At 40.4% G+C, this 12,560-nt stretch overlaps 1 protein-coding gene across 1 annotated transcript in view; it reads left to right on the forward strand.

The window, feature by feature from the left end:
* The first annotated feature begins 414 nt into the window (after positions 1 to 414).
* The window catches only part of ARVCF (ARVCF delta catenin family member), a 531,145-nt gene continuing 518,999 nt past the window's right edge, over positions 415 to 12,560 (forward strand). The window contains exon 1 of the mRNA XM_075275546.1: positions 415 to 684. The gene's annotated coding sequence lies outside the window, so the exon portion shown is untranslated. The remainder of the gene's footprint in view (positions 685 to 12,560) is intronic.

The following is a 12,560-nucleotide window of genomic DNA, read 5'->3' on the forward strand; positions in this document are numbered from 1 at the left end:
TAATTTGTATACATGATAGAAGGTGTGTATCTCTATGGACCAAAACCTATGGTTGTCCTTCATAGTACAGGATGCTATATTTCTACAGCTTTCTATTGCACAATGATTTACTTGTTATTACACGATGGAAAAATCTAGATCTTCCATATTATGTCACTGAAGGGAAACATAACTAGAAGACAGCGCACACATCTCCCGTCTACATTCTCTACCATTCAACCTGACAGCATTACGAGCACAATTATACTGCTAGAGATCATTGCTAGCCAATCACAAATAGCTATTTTATGAGTAGCAGTTACAGTAGCCAATCAGTAGCCAAGAAAACTACACAGCGTTCTATCGCCTGTCTCATTGGGGTTGCTAGGCAGAAGGAGGTGGGCTTACTAGCTCAGAAACTCGCAGTGTCTTGGACTCCTTGGCGACAAGGGGGCGGGATATCACGGTGATGTAAGGTAATTAGTGACGACGAAATCCCTCCTATTTGATTAGTGATGCCTCTCGGAGCTCCGCCTTTCACCGGCAGGTCGCTGTTCTCCCGGAGGAGGGGGCGGGCCCGGCCTGGGCGGTGCTGACAGGACAATAACAGCGAACCCCGGGGCCGCCGTGGTAGCGGAACCCGCCCGTTTGGAGAATACGAGACCCGGGGGACGATTCGGCTCTGGACCCAACAGCTGACTGTAGGTAAATAGCAGCTTGGAACGGGCTGGTCATGGAAGCAGTGTGGGCGCTGGGCTAGAGAATGAGGGATATGTCAAGGCTGGAGAGAGCTCAGTAGAATGACTGGAGGACGTGTCATGGATGTAGTGTCTGACATGGATGTAGTGTCTGACATGGATGTAATGCCGGGATGCTGCTGCTGCCTACAGTGTGGAGCAGGGAGGCTGGCTGTCATGGTGACTGACTCTCAGCTGTATAATACAGGGTGCACATTGCCACAGACATAGGCTGAGGGATTTAGGATTAGGATTGGGGTTGCCTGTAAACTTTGACTTCAGCCGGGTCATGTCCCTGCAGTGTTAATCTGTCACTTTTCCTAGGCAGTACCTACTGTAAGATTCCCTCATTGTATCTCTATTATTGTCTATGGCCAGATGTGACACATTGGGATAATGGCACTTCTGGCCCCTACATTGCTGGTGCCTAACTTTTGGGAATCATTTCTGTCCATGTCAGTGATGTCATCCCCTGATACCTCCAAGATCTCATTGGTTAGTAGATATGACCCAGCTGTGTATGCTATGTGCACACAATGGGATCAATGAAGGGTTAAAGCACCAGGTGAACAAGTGACCAAGCAATGCAGCTAAAAAAAAACGTTGTACAAAAAAATGCAGCAAAATTGTTTACATTTTTTCACTGATTTTCTGCTCTGTTTTTATTTTTTTGCTTCCCATCATATAGATCTATGGAAAAATAACCAAAATAAACATGCTGTGTTTTGTTTTTTGAAAAACAGATTTTCGCAGGGTTTTTTTTGCCACTGTGTGGATGCGCTTAAACAAAATCTCATTCTCTTTGCTGGGACAGTAAAATGCATTTTTTTTCCTGCTTCCCAGCTAAATGAATGAGATTATTTAATCTCATCCATACATTGTGGGAAAAAAATCCCAGTTAAAAGCTACTTTTTGAAGAACACAAGTTAATTTTACCTGCGGAAGCTCTGTTTTTTTGTTTTTTTTTCGCCCATAGACATAGAGGCAAAAATGAAAAAGCACCAAAAACGCAGCATTTTTTAACTGTGGTTCACTATGTGTGGCCTTAACCTGAATCTGAGGCCACATGTTGTGGAAATGCAGAATTTTTGGCAATTGCAGAAAACATGCTGCATGCTGCAGAAAAGTGGCAATGTGAGAAATGCATGCCTTTATGAAAAAATGCTGTATGTTAGTCTTGGCAGCAGAACTGCAAGTGTTTTTATCTGTTGATTTAATAGAAGAAAAACACAGCAAAGAAGAATGCAACACATTTTCACTATCCTTTTTCCACAGCATGTATTCTAACTTTATTTCTCTATATAAGGCCTTATCCTACAGGTGTATTCACACGCATCAGATTTGTTTTTAGAAAATTCTGTGATTGAGAATTTGTTCTGTACATCTAATTGGGGTTATTTTGGCGGCAAGCACATGGATTTCTGCAAGTTTTATTCAGCTACAGTGGACAGTCACAGCTGTTGCAACAATTCTGCTACATATAATATACAGCGAACCCAAGAGCAATATATATGGTATATTCATTTATTTATTATACTGCTTATATAACAATACAATTGGGAAAATTGATTTTGTGCACGTTCACCTTGAAAGATATTAAACATGAATGCTTTATATGTGTTGCAATCTGAATATATATGCAAATTTTAAAGGTCACCTGCAATTTGATTTCTACTGCCCTATCAGAGAGCAGAGTATGACAGAAGGAGAGAAGCTGAGTGCTTGTGAGTGTGTGTACACACACACACACACACACACACACACACACACACACACACACACACACACACACACATATATATATCTATATATATATATATATATATATATATATATATATATATATATATATATATATATATGATTGACAGCTCCCCTTGTACTAGTATATGTACAATCAGGCTGTCAGTCATAATATGTGGGTGTAAATCGGAGGAGGGGTCCTTTTTTTGCAGAATGATATATTTCAGATGAATGCTTTCTGTCCCCCATAAATTTCGAGGGGGGTGGTGGTGCTATTTTGTTGTTGCAAAGCAGGATACGATCTGCTCTATGATTATTGAAACAGAGCATTGGAACCCCCTTCAGAAGAACACTCTCAATCATGTGCATAAGGCCTCACTTTCTCTAAAAAAAAATGTATTCTGCCTCTTTAGAAACCTTGCTCCAAATCACATAATCCTATATGTTACAGAGCTCATGTTCTCTCCCTTTATCATATGTTGATTTCGGATAGGGCAGCAGAAATCATCTGACAGGTTCATTTTAAGTGGAAACCTGTTAGACCAATGTTTCAACTCTATAAAAGTGACAGAGATTGCTTGCTTTGGGTGATGACACTGTTTATTTGTAATCTTTATTTTAATATATTGAATCCAATGAGCACAAATAAATAGTGTTATCACCCAAAGCATATGATTCAATATAGTAAAATGTGCATACACACGTCTCTTAATTTTTGTTATATAACATTTGATAAAAGATATCAGAACTAATGGCAAAAGTTGCCATTGGTCACATTTGTTTTCCATTCACCATCCCAGTCACATCACATTTCTATTATCCGTTTAGCAGATCCATTTATAAACTGAAATTCTATACAAATGGATGATATCAGAACATTATCTGATTGCATCAATGTTACTTAGACTTCATTGTTGAAAAGGAAACCTATTTGTCATTGTCCATTTTTTTTAGAGGCAGAATAGTGTAATTTACCACGCTTTTGTGGCTGGCAAAAATGACAGTAATGGATAGTACCGTATATATTTTTTTTTAACATTGAAGTCTATGTAAAACTGATGCAGACCTTATGCAGTCTTATTTTTGGAATCCCTTCATATACATTTTTAGTATATCTCTTGCATAGATTTACTATGCAAATGATAGAAACATTATGTGAAGATAGACTTATGCTCCATGCACACGACTATGTACAGTGTACGGGTCAGTAAAAACAGAACGGATGACAAATGGATTAGTATTCATTTCTCATCTGTGATTTTCACTGACCCATACATTTGAATGAACCGACGGAACTGCAAATATGGACAGGTATAGGACCTTCTCTATATTTTGCAGTGCCTTTCTATGGCCCAGATACAGATCCATTAAAGCTACGGATGTGTGCATAGAACCATAGAAATGAATGGATCTGTACTTTTATTGAATAGAGTTGCGGATAAAAACTATGGTGGTGTGCATGGAGCATTAGTGACTAGACACGTGGAAAAAGTGGCAGGGCTTAGCATGCGAGGATGTGGCCTTCTACAGCCCAACAGATTTGCTATAACATATTACAAAAATTATGCAGGCTGATAGATTTGTTGTTCAGGAGCACAGACTGATGAGGCGTGTGCCAAATGTAAATTTGGTGAATCTCACACCAGAGTTTCTTTGGTTAAAGGGCTTGTACCATGAAAATTATTTACCCTCTCTCCATAGGATAGAGGAGAAATTGCTGATCGGTGAGGGTATAACTGCTGAGACTCCTACCATTTTACCCCAGTGTAGCTATGGATACAGACGTGCATTCTGTGTCCACTGCTACATTCACAATGGGGGAATAGCACCCCTATTTTTGGAATCTCTGGTGGTTTCAGCAGTCAGACTCCCACCACCAGCAATTTATCCCCTTTTCACAGGATAAATAACTTTTGGAACATCACCCCTTTAAAAGTGGCGTTTAAAAATGTATAAAAGTATGAATAAATTCTCCCGATTTACATTAGTGGTTAGAAAAACTAAACACATTGGACAGCATTATTGCATTCAGCATTTTAATATCTGCTGTAAATTACAATGAGCAATGGCTGATGCATTCTGAATAAACCAGGATGCTATAAAAGATAGTCCATTTTTCTGTCCAGATATACACCCAATTGGTGAAAGCTTAAGACCAGGGCCCAAAGGGCCAGAAATGCAGCGATTTGCCTGCGGCGTTTTACATTACTTGTAAAGTGGATGGGAGTCATGCGAATCCCATGCCCACTTTGCGATTAAAACCGCACCGCGGAGACGCTATGATTTCCAAAACCAGCATGATTTGGAAATTGCAGCATGTCAATTATATCTATGAAAACGCCGGCAGCTTTCCCATAGACATAATTGTAACAGAAAGACCGTGGAGGAAAACTCTGTGAACTTTCTATTCAAAACGCTGCGGGAAGAAACGCGATGCGTTCCCGCTGCAGTTTTTCCCGCAGCGCTTTAGCGCTGCGTATCGTCCCGTGGAGCCTTAGCCTCAGGCTACATTCACACAACAGTTAATATTGGCTGTGTGACATCTGTTACCGTGTTTCCTCAAAAATAAGACTTCTATTAAATTTTGGTCCTAAAGATATGCTATGTCTTATTTTATTTTTGTGTGCTGCTGCTGCCATCGCGCACAGGGTTCAGCCGGTGGCAATGTTTTACTTCATATAATCTTCGCGCAGAAAGATTATTATTATTGGGGGATGTCTTACTTTTAGGGGGTGCCTTATATTAGGCAATTCAACAAAACCTCTGCTATGTCTTTCTTTCGGGGGATGACTTATTTTCGGGGAAACAGGGTATTTGTTAGTGAATGGAGGCTATTCACATGATCACAGATCATCAAGATCGTCATTTCCTACTTTTGTCTGTTTTCACAAACCCCGCCATACACTGAAATGTATGTGGCTCCATGAAACTGATTACCCTCAGGTGCAAAATGGTTGTGAAAAATGGATATTTTTCACGGTCATTTTGCACCTCTTTCGTGTAAATGTAGGCTAAATCCTTCTTCTCACTTATTTAGAGCATATATAAGATTGAGGATATATTTTATTTGCAGATTACAGACCAACCTTATTTTGCTACTTTGTTTGTGCGGGCTGTGTTTCCCAGACTGAACTTGGTTATGTGAATTGAACTCACCCCATCAATGACAGCTTTATTTTAATATGGTAATGTATTGGTCCGGCTGTTTAAGAACTGCATGATGTGATGACTGATGTAGTTACGTATTGATGAAGCAAATTCAATCCCCACATCTAAATTCAGTCTGGGAAAAATGATCCTCCCGCAAACCGTATTCCAGGAGAGACTTGGTTGTGTGAATCTGGCCTAAAGAACTGTATACAATTTCAAGACAAGAAATACATATTTCTACTATGCCAGTAAACCAGAGGTTTTCAGCTTAATGGTTGTGAGCATGTAGGTTAAATTGCTGCAGTTAATAACTGCATAGTAAAAATGCACTGTGTAAACTTAGCCAAAGGCAGCTTGTCTGGGTGCTTGAAATTATACACCTGGGTCAATGGGATTGAGTGAAACGCCTGAATAATATGATTAAGTGCTCGTTCACATCAGCATTCTCCTCTCCGTAGTTCAGGTTTCCGTTTCCTGCCTAAAACAGAGGCAGGAGATGGAAACCTGCAGGAGTCTTTCTCACCCATTCATTTGAATGGGTGAGAAAGCTGTCCGGCCGTGAGCAGCAGTGAGCGTTTTGCGCTCTCCGCCGCGAAACCGGGTTTTTTAATCCGGACACAGAGTCGGACATGCAGTACTCTGTGTCTGGATTAAAAAATCCGGTTTCGCGGCGGAGAGCCTAAAACGCTCACCGCCGCTCACGGCCGGACCCGGTCTGAGCTTTCCGACTTCTGGCATGCAGAAGACGGAAAGCTCAGAACGGACAGGTGAACGCTAGTGTGAACCTAGCGTAAGATGCATGTCCGAAAACTTTAGTACATACAGCGTATTAGTAGAAGTGATTTGGCCACCAAACAAAATTCATATATTTTTATTAAATATTTTTTTCCTTCACTGTAGATGACAGTACTACAACATTCCATTCCATAGCAGCCTCAAGACAAACTGTATGGCCCCATGCACACGACTGTATTTTTTTTTTTTCTCTGTGCACTCTATTCTTTATTTGATAGCACACAGACTTAATAATTTATATGGCCCCATACACATGACGGTGTTTTTCATGGGTCCTTTTGGGTGCCACAATACTCAGGTAGACCAATGCTTTATGTAGCCGAAATGCTGAGGTGTTTTGCAGATGCTGCAAAGTGGAAAGGATTCTAGCGAATCCCATCCATACATTGCCGGAAAATACATGCAGCGGACATGCTGCTATTTCCCAAACCGTTACATTGTAGGAAATCGCAGCATGTCACTTATACCTATGGAAATGCCAGTGGTTCCCGTATAGGTATAATTGAAACAGAAACCTCTGTGTACTTTCTGTGAAAAGCGCTGTGGGAAAAACCACAATGCGTTGCCGCCACGTTTTTTTTGGCAGCACTTTTTTGCTATAGTCATCTATGTGGGGCTTAGCTGAAAGGTAATTTTTCTGGCTGTTTTGCCATCTCTGATCGTTCATGGAACTGTATGGGTCCATGAAAGTTGTATGCCAGCTGTTTGTTTTTGTTTTTTTTCTTTCACTGACCTGCCCATGTACATTGTGGTTATGTCCATGTAGCCCAAGAGTGGTTTTTGCTGTTAAATAGCATCGCAGGCAGACAGTAGTGAATGTTATTGAATTTTCATGTGATGCCGGGGCCACGCATGGCATAAACTCTGCAGCAAAAAACGCAGAGTTTTACAGTCCCTGCAAGGTGGATAGGAATATAGTGAATACCATCGATACATTGTAGAAAAATACGTGCAGCAGAAATGCTGCGATTTCCAAAGACATTGCCTTTTTGGAAATCTCAGCATGTCAATTATGGGGGTTTCTCTAAAGGAAACGCTTTTTTGCTGCAGCCTGCTATTTGATCTAAGCCTAAGTATATTCCAAATACATGACCCACTGTGGATGAAAGTTGCAACGTCTATTTTCAGGTACCTAAAAATTTTGCTATTTTCCCTAAATAAAGTTAAAAAAGCAGACTTTTTGGCCTTATCAAATGTGCACATGGCATCTGCATTTTTCACAGATGCCATATGTACCCATTTTATTTTATTTCTTTGTTATATTTAGACTTTTTTTTTTTTCCATAGATCTGCAAAACAATGGAAGCGTATTGTTTTTTTTCCACTGATGCTGATGAATCATAGATGCCTAGGGTTGAGCGATCGGGATCGAAAAAGATCGGATTCCGATCGGCGATCGAGTAAATTTCACAATCGCAATCGGAATTCCGATCTGATCTTTTCCAGCGCGATCGAGATAGGAGGTTATCTCAAGATCGGCTCAACCCTAAAAGTGACTTTTCCCATAGAGAAGCATTGACTAGGGTTGAGGATTGGGATTGGGAAAGATCGGATTCCGATCGGCGATCGAGCAAATTTCACGATCGAGATTGGCTGGAAAATGATCGGAAATCAGATTTTAAAATCGATCTCAAAATCTCAAGAACGGCTCAACCCTACTCGCAACACTAAAAATCAAAGTCAATGAAGAAAAAATGGATAACTACCACGTCAGCAGTTTTTTACAGACTCGGGGAAGTACAAAAAATACATTAACATACATACATTAACATAATACATTCACAGTCATGAAAAGCAAATCAGCCACGGATAGCACATCACCTGGAAACGAGTAGGGTGAGGTACTGTCCAGGAATAGCGGATGTGTGCATGAAATAATTACATTACTTTACAGACACATTTTATGCGGAAATTTGTACAAGTTAACAGATTCTTATAGAATTAGAAACAATAGTGATCAGCTATGAATACTTCTTTGGTATCAGCTGCTACTGTAACTGTGATTCTACAATTCAACAAAAGCCTTTCCTGTATATGGCCGCCAGTGGTGATAGGATTGTGTAGATTGGTTGAGCTGTGACCTTAGTTGTTTCATGCATTTCCACTTTGGTCTTTTCTGCAGCATTTTTTTATTTATTTTTTTGCTGAAGCTCGCTAAATGGGCCTTGGCTTTGCAGTTTTGATAAATGAGGCTGAGTAAATTTCTTTAAGGCTAAAGCCCCAGTTGTGTCCCAAAACATGAAAGGTTTTCCCACAGCACTTTTCAAAGAAAGTTCACAGAGGTTTCTTTTGCAGGCTTTCTTCTTCAGTTATACCTATAGGCAAACTTGTTTCCATAGGTATAATTGACATGATGTGATTTCTAAAACTGCAACGGTTTTGGAAACTGTAGCGTGTCCACTACGTGTATTTTACCGCACTGTGTGGATGGAATTCAATAGAACTACACAGTAACTTTAAAACACTGCATTTTATTCCGCCACAGGCAAACTGCAGCATTTACACCACGTGGGGCCCTGGTCTTAGAGGGAAACTTGCTGATAATACCTTTGCAGCTACACTTTATATAGGGTTTATTTGCAAGTTGTGTTTTTATCCTATATATAGGCTTGGACTAGCCCATAGGTGTTTAGGTCAATTTACGTGTGGGCCCTCAGTTGACCCTGTCATGGCACAGTATACACACTGTATTTCATACATATGCTCATCATACAGCATCACAATTAGGCTATAATATGCTTGGTAGATTATTTAACAAACCACCCAGCAGGTGAGATGACATCTACTTGCACTGTCGAGCCAACCAAAATTCTTCCTCCCTGGCTCCATCTTCTCAATCACAGTGAAGGAGTACCAAACATCTTGTAAATGCCTGAGGTCTGCTGCTGTGTTGGCATATATTCCTCGCTCAGCTAAAAGGGCATACATTACAGGCAAGAGTCAGGCAACTGTTGGGTAATATTTGCATATATCTGTATATGAGGCCTACAGAATAATACATTTTGACACTCCTATGTATCTGTGTGTATTTGTGTGTATGTGTATATATAGATATTGTAAGCTGATGGCTGGTCAGGTAATGGAGGGGGTGTACATCTCACCCAGACTACTCAGGTGGGTGAGATGATAAAACTCCAGAAGGAATGTTTGTTCTCAGCAGACAACTTTCGTCTGCTGAGCATTTTGGTAAATGCTCAGTATTGGGCTGGATTTTTAGGAATGACCGGTAGGATTGTTAGTGGGACATGTCATTCCACTCCCCTCCAGTCCACACTTTGGGTTTGTTCCGGCAGCGACTCAGCTGCAGAGAGTTTCCTCGTCAAGGAGGCTTAAGAAGTCAGCTCCAGCAGCAACACTTTGGCAGAGCTTGGCTGGAGAGCTGACAGAGAAGTCATATTTTTGGAGCTGTGTCCTGAATGATTCTACTGGCTTTTGGATTTCTGTTATTGTAGGTGAGGTAACCTATTCTATGTTTAGTTAGAGCCTAGCCGGGCAGGTATTTATTTTTGTATTGTTTCCTTTTGTTGCTGCACTACCTTTTTGAGTGAAAATAAACTCTACCCTTGTTTTGGAATAAAAGAAACTGGACTTGTGTGTCTATGCTACCCCACCTAGCAACCCCAGACCCTGACAAAATATATATATATATATATATATATATATATATATATATATATTAAGAAGGTGACCGGTAGGGTGCTGGAATCTCACTATATCTTCCCCAGGTTTTTAACTTATGTGTGGTCCAATGTGGGTCTTGTCTAGGTCCTTGACTCATCACTGGGCCAGAAAAAGGCTGCAGATTCTGCACTCCACTGCAGATCCATGGAGTGAAAGGAGGTGTATGGTTCTGTCCTGTAACCCTAAGTCCAGTAAGACAAAGTTCTGCTTGTGTGGACGTGTGGCTGATAGTAAGCCATACATATAGTTAGGTTAACATTACTGTTTAGTTATGATTGCACAGGTAAAACATTGGTTAAAAAAATCCACAGCATTTTGAAGAACCTGTGCGACTTTGCTGTGAAAGTAGGCAAGTATGGTTCGACCACTAAATCTCTCGAGATTTCATACAACAACCTACTGCTCATAAAATAGTTGTTTTTTTGTGTTTTGTTTTTATAGTTTCTGCTTAAAATGGATGTAGCCCTGATATTGCTGTCACGTAATAAGAATTCAGTTTTCTCTATGCAACAATGTTAGATGGTAAGAGGCTACAATGGAGGAAGCTGAGGTTAGTGAAGCTCAGAGCAGTGTTCCTAGGTTCCTTGTGGAGAAGAAGCAAAACATTTTAGGTTGCATTATTTCTCCTAAATTAGAAGATGGATTGAGCTGAGTACATTTTCTGTTATTTTCCTAATACAGAATTGTAATGGAGATGCACACAACCCAGATGCTGAGCAGCAGATTGTATCCGGATTACTGATTTTATTACAGAGCATGGGTTTCTTTGGGAAGGATTTCATTCTTTGTGTCTGTCATTATTTATAAGCTTATATTGTGTGATAAACCTACATATCATGCTGTGTACCAAACATGTGATCCTTTGTTGTGCACCTGTGTACATATATATTAATATTTGTCTTTAGAGTTCAGCTAATTTTTGCAGCTATATTTTTTATTTTTAAGCAACACTATAATCAGAAACTGGTACATTAAAATAATAATCTGTAAAATAATGCATTGCATTATTTATATTTCCACTAAATACCAGCACAAATATGGTGTACTTCAGACTGGTAAATAGGATCTTATTTTACTGCATGCTGTTAAACTGAATTTTACCTCTATAATATCACTGAGGGCTAGTTCACACAGGGGCAATGAGGCAGATTTCACCTCAAAATCTATGGTGGTCTATGGAGACTGCTAGCTTTTTTTTTTCTGCTAGCAGTTTTTTGCTGCTAGCAGAAAAAAGAAGCAACATGACCTTTCTTCAGGCGGATTTCGCCTGAGGAAAGCAATAGAAGTGAATGGGAGGTAAAAACGCCTAGCATTTTATTTTTTCTTTGCAACCCCCCACTCCAAAAAATCGCCTTTCTTTTGCAAAAAGCCATGACTGAAAACGCCTTGCAAAAAATCATCATTTCTTTTGCAGGCTGCATAGACCAGCGTGCAAAAAAAAGAGATTGCAGACCGGCCGGGAGCCTTTAACAAGGCTCCTGGCTTTCATGCAAACGTGACGTCGGCCCTGGAACTTGCTGGCAAAATGACTGTGGCACCGGAGGGGTTAATGCTGCTTAAAGCAGTAGACACCCGGCTGGCTATGGCGGCCGCCCGACTCCCGGGCGATCGCCATAGTTACACACCCGGCATGTGTCGTACTATTACGGCGGATGTCGGTAAGAAGTTAAACACGTGGGGGCCGCAAACTATTGTCCCGAGGGCCGCGAGTTTGAGACCCCTGTTCTAGAGTATAACTCCTGGGGAGCAGGGGGGACAGGCTGTCTCCAGTGTTTAAGGGTAAGGGTAATAGCAGGAGCCTAAGATTGGGAACCGACCTGTTTTTGGAAATCGCAGCATGTCAGTTATACCCATGGAAACACTGGCAGTTTCCCTATAGGTGTAATTGAGGCAGAAAGTCTGTAGAGGAAAACTGTACATAATGGTCCAGAATAAGTGTGTTACATAATGGTCCAGAATCACATGCTTTGTTAAATGCAACTAAGTTGAAAAAAGTATCCTCAGATATATTATGCTAATGAGATCCCATAAGACCACAAAACTAAACATCCAACAAAATTATGGAAACAACTCCTTTAGTCAAAGATTGTATATCAAAATTTATTACAGTAAAATACATACACAAAAATTTATATAATTAAATAAATAAATGGAGAGTTTACAAAGAAGAGCTTTGAGTAAAAACAACTGTTATGATGCTTAACCCTCTCCTTCTAGGGAGTAAGTAATAAACAATGACATAACTTTTCACACAAGGTAATCTCATTTAAGTGATTATTTAGGGCTATTTCACACAGAGTTTTTTTGGCAGCGGATTTTGACGCGGAATTGACCTATCTTGCCGTGGATTCCGCAGCTGACTCAGCCGTGGCACGAGATTCTCTCCCAATTGGGTTCATTCATTCAGGCCTAATCCGGAGCAGAATGCAGTGCACTGGCATCCCGTCACATTAGCCACGCAGTATGTTCACACGC

Source organism: Leptodactylus fuscus, chromosome 1 (assembly GCF_031893055.1).
Source record: "Leptodactylus fuscus isolate aLepFus1 chromosome 1, aLepFus1.hap2, whole genome shotgun sequence".
Classification (NCBI taxonomy): Eukaryota; Metazoa; Chordata; class Amphibia; order Anura; family Leptodactylidae; genus Leptodactylus; species Leptodactylus fuscus.